General features: G+C 47.6%; 1 pseudogene; it reads left to right on the top strand.

Annotated features, from left to right (window-relative positions):
* The first annotated feature begins 4,374 nt into the window (after positions 1–4,374).
* LOC147729771 (uncharacterized) lies at positions 4,375–6,007 on the top strand (annotated as a pseudogene).
* The last annotated feature ends 243 nt before the right edge of the window (positions 6,008–6,250 follow it).

The raw sequence follows: 6,250 nt of genomic DNA, 5'->3' as shown, positions 1-6,250 counted from the left end.
TCTGCAACACACTACCAAGAGGGTAACGACCATCAAAACCATCAAGAACTCTGAAGACAAAAAAAGACCGGGCTTTTCCTAAAGCTGATCTCAACTGAATCCCATCACACATTTTTTGAGGTATTTGTCTATGCTGCTTGAGACCCTATGCTCCCACTCCTTTTCTTACAGTCACAAGTCTGTAAGACATGCATACAGGTCGCTGTAACAAGGCTGGTGCACACACTCTGATTCTCACACATGACACTGAAACTTAATACTAATAGATGTTGACTATTACCAACACCTGTCTCCCACCCATGCACTACGGATGTTCTGACTTTTACCAGCTGCTGGACACAAGTGAACTCCTTACCACAATGGACTGGTTTGTGTAAACTGCTTACAAGCCTATTGTTAGAAATGGGGATCTCTGGTTGTCTAAGGCTTGTGCAAAAGCCAGGCCGAGACCACCACTCTAGTCAGGGAAAGGGAGTTACGCGCCAAAGATAACCTCTGCTCACACCCCTTTGTAGCTTGGCACGAGCAGTCAGGCTTATCCCGGTGGCGATGTGTAAAGCATTTGCACAACACACACAGTAACAACATACTAGGCACACCACAAAAGGAACTCCACACAAAGTTTTATATAAAAATAGCCTTTGTATTATCATAAAACACATTAGATGGTAATCACACATTGTACACTGTGCCAACTGGCACAGGCAACATTTACAGGTTATTATATACACATGACAGGGCCACGTGGGCCACTGTCAGAATCATCACTTGATAAAGAATAATAAAAGTCACAGTATATCATAAACTTAGAGCACAGCCAGTAATCACTGGCAGACACTATACTCCGCGGCAACCGGCAACTTAAATCATAACATGCACAGTATCACATAAGGCGAGAAATCGGTTCTGCGCCAACCTCATAAGCCTAAAGCTAGTAGACCATACTCTCCTAAACATAACTCGCATTAGGAAATAAACTTCTAACATAAACTGCAGTAGGGAATACATCAAACCTAGACCACAGTAGGGAATCAAATAAAACATAAGGCCGTAGTTAAAACCTCATAATCATAAAACCACATCTATAAGCATAAATCAAGGTGCATAAAACATACTATATACATTACATTTGCTAGCACCTATATAAATCCCACTAGGGCCTGATACCCTATAAATCTAACAGTCCCCTTGGCCAACTGGCCATCTCTAAGGGGCTCAAATGCCCTCTATCCAAAGTCAAGGCGCGCTGCCAATGCAGCGACAGTCAAGGGTTTTCACTTTGTGCAAACCTAAACGTTGCAGCTGCCCTCTACTTGCTGGGCAGCTGTGAATCTCAAATGCAGGGCCTAAACGTAGCATCTGGCACTTAGTGCACTGGCGCTATGAATAATGTTTTGCCAAAGGTGGAAGCACCCTTGGATCTTAAAATACATATGCCCAAACGGCAGAGCCCTCTAGGCTCTATGAACAAAACATGCCCCTCATCGTTGGAGCTGACCCCTGAAAGACTGGGCCGCTCAAAAAGAGGAAATGGCACTGGGCCTCGTAGGGCAATCAAAACATGGAGCCCCCCACTCTCCGGGACTCCCCAACAGGACTGGTCTCCTCTCTGGCTGCAGCAACCCAAGGGACCGGTACCACTTCACCCGGTCTTCTCACCTCGCTGTTAGCCGGGTAGCAGCGTCGAGCTGCATCTCTTCCTCTCTCGCAAAGCGGCAGGGGGCAGGCACCGACAATGTGCCTCGGGCCCCCCCTGCGTGGCCAAATGCACCATCACCACCACAGGGCTCTCCATCGCTCTTGGGAGCCCCGCATCACTCTTGGCACTGGACTCCGCTCTCGTGGGCCATACTTCCGCTTCCGTCCGCAGGCCCCGCTCACAACCAGGTGGGCCGCAGGCGGTGGCGATCTCTGTTCTTTGGCGGCAATGAGGGGTAGGCTCCTTCGGAATTCAAAATGTGAAGTAGGGTGGGCACCCACTTAAATTACGGGCAAAGTCGCGGGGTGGGCACACGTGCATAAAAATAATTAAATAAGCGGGGTAGGCTCCCATAGAAAGACGAAATTAAATCAAATGTGGCCTTGACGCGGGGTGGGCACCCGCTAAGTATCAGCCACAGCGGGGGAATCCCTACGTCGGGATTCCTTCAAAAATGAGTGCAGCTCCGCGCTGCAGGCTGAAAAGGGAGGCACTCTGTAAAATATGGGAGGCACTCTGCAGGGGAATCTAGGTAAGCATTCCAGGGTGCAGTAAGGCTGAAAGTCAGGTCCTTTCTAAAATAAAGCAAAGTGCTCACAGGGCGCTAGGGAGCACAAGCAGTCTGTCAGGGGTCACGGTGGCGGTGCACGCACAGGTACGCGCTGACTCAGGGAACTACAATTCCCAGCAGCCTCGTTTGGACGCATTGCATCAGACGCCGCGTTTCGGCGCGTCTCACGTGATGCTGAACTTGGATTTAGTCGGACAGCGGTAGGAAGACGCTGCCGATTATTCCGCCTTGCTGAAGCCTTTGCTGCCCTTCGTTTCTGTTCGTTTCCTGGTCGGGTAAGGGTGCTATACGCACCGCTTTCCTTTTACCCTGTCTGGACATTCCCTGGTACTTTGCTGGTTTCTCCTCCTGGGGGTGTATTTGATATTCTTGAGGTACATTTGGCTTTCCTCTTACTACGATGAGATTACCGGCATAGTCCCCGCTTTACCTTGGTACTGGATCAACACGAATACTTTCTTATCGTGTGGCTTAAATAGTGGGTGCTGAGATTTCCTTACGTTGGCGAACTTTTTTTTGCTATGAAAGTTCTTGTGAGAGAAACTCTTATTGTACTATACATTGTTGGCTATATGGGGGATCCCATACAGCAGTTCATTTGGCAAGACATTATCTTGCGGGGAAAGTGACGTAACTCTTCTCGTGTTTTGGGGCGCATGTGTGTTACTTTGGTGAACTATACAGCCTGGTGAAGTGCATTACCTTTATGTACATTTGGATGAATATTACATGACTATTGCAGATGCTCATCACCGCTCTGTTCCTTTTCTTTTTTATTCCCACAGGGGGGGTCTACGACAGAAATTCATGTTTGAGCCTTATGATTGTTCCTCATCATCACAGGTGATATAGGGCACCAGAGTGGGGGTTGTGAATCATATGTAGAAGGGCTTGTTCTAATTGACCTTTTTATGTTTTCACAGAATTCAATGTGATATTAAAAGGTACAAGCTCAACCCCTCTGTACGCCAGTTTGAGTATTTTCTTTTACAGGTCAGTGGAAGAATGGGTAAAGAGGGATATTGAAAGATAAGTCTATTTAGTATCACTTGTTAGGACTTACCTCTCCTTTTGTATCTTGTTACAGGTCTCCCTCCCTGCTGTCCCCATCCTTTCCTTCCCCTGCTTAACCACCCTTTAGTCTGTGTGATATCTGTGACAGAGAGCATCCTATCACCCAGGCTACAGGGAACTTCAAGATGGTGTCCATTGGTCCACTCCAGCGAGAAGCATCGAGCGGTCTAGTCTACGAAGCGAGGGAGGAGCAGAGGCCCGGACACGAGCTAAGAGAGAGCCGTTGGCTCCGCTGTGAGCCGCCGCCAGGTGATGAGAGAGCCGGTGAGGAGAAGGCTGCGACGGACGGCGAGAGGAGAGGAGGCAAAGCTACGCAGGAAAGGGCATCGGAAGACTGAACACGTGGAGACAGAGTGGAGAGTCTAGGCGCTGGAGACACGGAGTCGACGGAGCGGCGGAGCTGACCCACGGGAGGTTTCCCCAACACACACCACGCTCATATCCGGCTGTCCCTCCAAGCCACAGGACACCGCGATACCCATTGCTACGGTCATCAGGGACCGTAGCCCCAGGCAAGTGACGTGGGGAGAACGGTGGAGGAGGAGGTTGGAGGGCACAGGACTGTTGGGCTTGTGGCATAAATAAAGTTGTGCATGCTGCATGTGAACACTATTTTCTTTCCCTCCCCTAGTCCTCACTACCCCGACCCTTCCTCCTACTTAGAAATACTACTACTCTCGGTGACCCAAGTTATTGGTGACGGGTGCACGCATGGAGCTTTAATAATATACACAGATTGTGACGGTAGTATTACTCTGTTTGCCTTTTCTGAGACGCTGGTACGAGTGACCTATGAGGAAGAGTGACGAGGAAAGAGAGAGACCGAAAACTGCTTCCCCAAACTCCAAAGGCCGCGCCCTGCACACTTTGTTATTTACTGCCAAGTATTCTGAACTGTTTACTCTTTTTGACGCGTGAATAAAACGCTTATTGTGCTACTGTGAATGACTGTTTGATAGAGTTACTTAAGGACAAAGTATAGAAACGCTTACAGTGGTGTCAGAAGTGGGATACTGTCATTTGATACAAAATGACGCAACCAGTGACTGTGCAAGATATGATAACGCAGCTGGCAGAAGGTCAGAGACATTTGCAATTCGTGTTTGAGCAACAGAATAAGAATGCCCAAAAAGAAAGAGAGTCGTTTCAAGAGGCTTTGAAAGAGCAAGCAGTGTTGTTGACAAGTAACCAGAAAGTTTAAGATACAGCTATTCTCTGTCTTACAGATGCAATTTCAAATGCTCGAGTCCACCCTAATATCCCCGGTAGTGTGTTACAAAAGTTCCAAGAAGGAGAAGATCCTGACTTCTTCTTCACCAATTTTGAGTTGCTACCACAGCTGCTTGGCCTGCAGACAGGTGGGGACAATATGTAGCACCGTTATTATCTGGGGAGCTACAGGCGGCGTACCAAGCGGCTAACCCAGCTGGAGTAACTCCCTATCCAGAGATAAAGAAGGCAATCCTCGAGAGATTAGGGTGTGACCAAGAGTATTATAGGACACGCTTTCGTAAGGAGAAATGGGTTACAGGTGACAATCCCTGAGCATTGTTTTATAGGGTCCGAGACTTGGGAAACAGGTGGCTGCAGCCCCATATTGTCACCATAGAAGAGGTTACAGAACAAGTTTTTCTGGAGGCTTTACCTACCAATACTAGAGCCTGGTTGAAGCAACACCCTAGACTAACGTCCCAATCTGCTATCGAACTAGCTTGTGCTTATCATAGGTCTCCAGACTTCAAAGCCCCTACTGGGAGAACCCACATTGTATTTCCTAAACCTGCACCCAAGCTCTCAATGACAGTGTAGAAAAACGTTCTTTGCCTACCACTAAACCCACACCAAAACCCTTCCCAAAAACCAACTTCCCTGTTCAGATGGGACCTCAATGCTTTAGATGTGCACAGTTGGGGCATATATCACGAAACTGTCCCTTAAACAATGACGGTTCCGAACCAATGGAAGTGGGTTGGTCCCGAGGGCGAGTTTTGGTCACAGGTCTATGTAGAAAGACATACAAGAAAGCCATCCGATTAAATGGGAAATCTATTGAAGCTTTACTAGATACAGGATGCCACCATACAGTAGTAGTACAAGACTTGGTACCCCTGAACTCTCTATGTGAAGGAGAAACCGTTCTAGTTTCCTGTGTTCATGGAGACGTTAAGGAATATCCTTTAGCCAAAGTCTTACTTGAAATAGACGGTTATCCACAAGTCCGGAGGGTGGGGGTAGTTACCCGACTTCCTGAAAATATTTTGTTAGGAACGGACCTGCCCAAATTTCATGACTATTTAATGGAAGCCTCGGAGCAAGAAGCCCGAGCAGAATGGTTACAGGAGGCTCCTTTTTCTAGTGAAAACCTAGTTCAACCCATAGACCGAGAACATAAGTCGAAGAATGAGAAAAGAAGGACCAAAGAGAAGTATACCAGTGCCTGTCAGTCTTTTGCTTCATGTTTACTTTCTTCCCCAGAGCGTGGAGATACTCCTGCACGAAGTTTCCGTGCAGCTCAGAAAGATGACAGCACCCTTACGAATGCCTGGAATCAAGTGCAAGAGAATGACTCAGAGAAGACAGGACCCTATTTTTGTATAAAACAAGGATTACTGTATCGAATAAGTGAAGGGGCAAGTGGAAGGGTAGAACAGTTATTGGTTTGAGTAGCCTTTCGAGAGCAAACGTTGCAATTAGCACACAACCAGACGGGTGGGGGTCACTACGGACAGGAATTAACCCTGAAATATTTACTGGATCGATTTTACTGGCCAGGAGTGTATCGAGAAACTGCTAGGTTCTGTGCCACATGCCCAAAGTGTCAGTTGATAAATCCCTCAAAAGACCGGAAAGTACCCCTCTGTCCTTTAGCCATTATTGATGTTCCATTTCAGCGTGTAGGGATGGAC

This window comes from Lissotriton vulgaris, chromosome 2_1 (assembly GCF_964263255.1).
Source record: "Lissotriton vulgaris chromosome 2_1, aLisVul1.2, whole genome shotgun sequence".
NCBI lineage: Eukaryota > Metazoa > Chordata > Amphibia > Caudata > Salamandridae > Lissotriton > Lissotriton vulgaris.
Note: the sequence above shows the minus strand (reverse complement) of the source record. Positions and strands in the feature narration are given on the sequence as shown.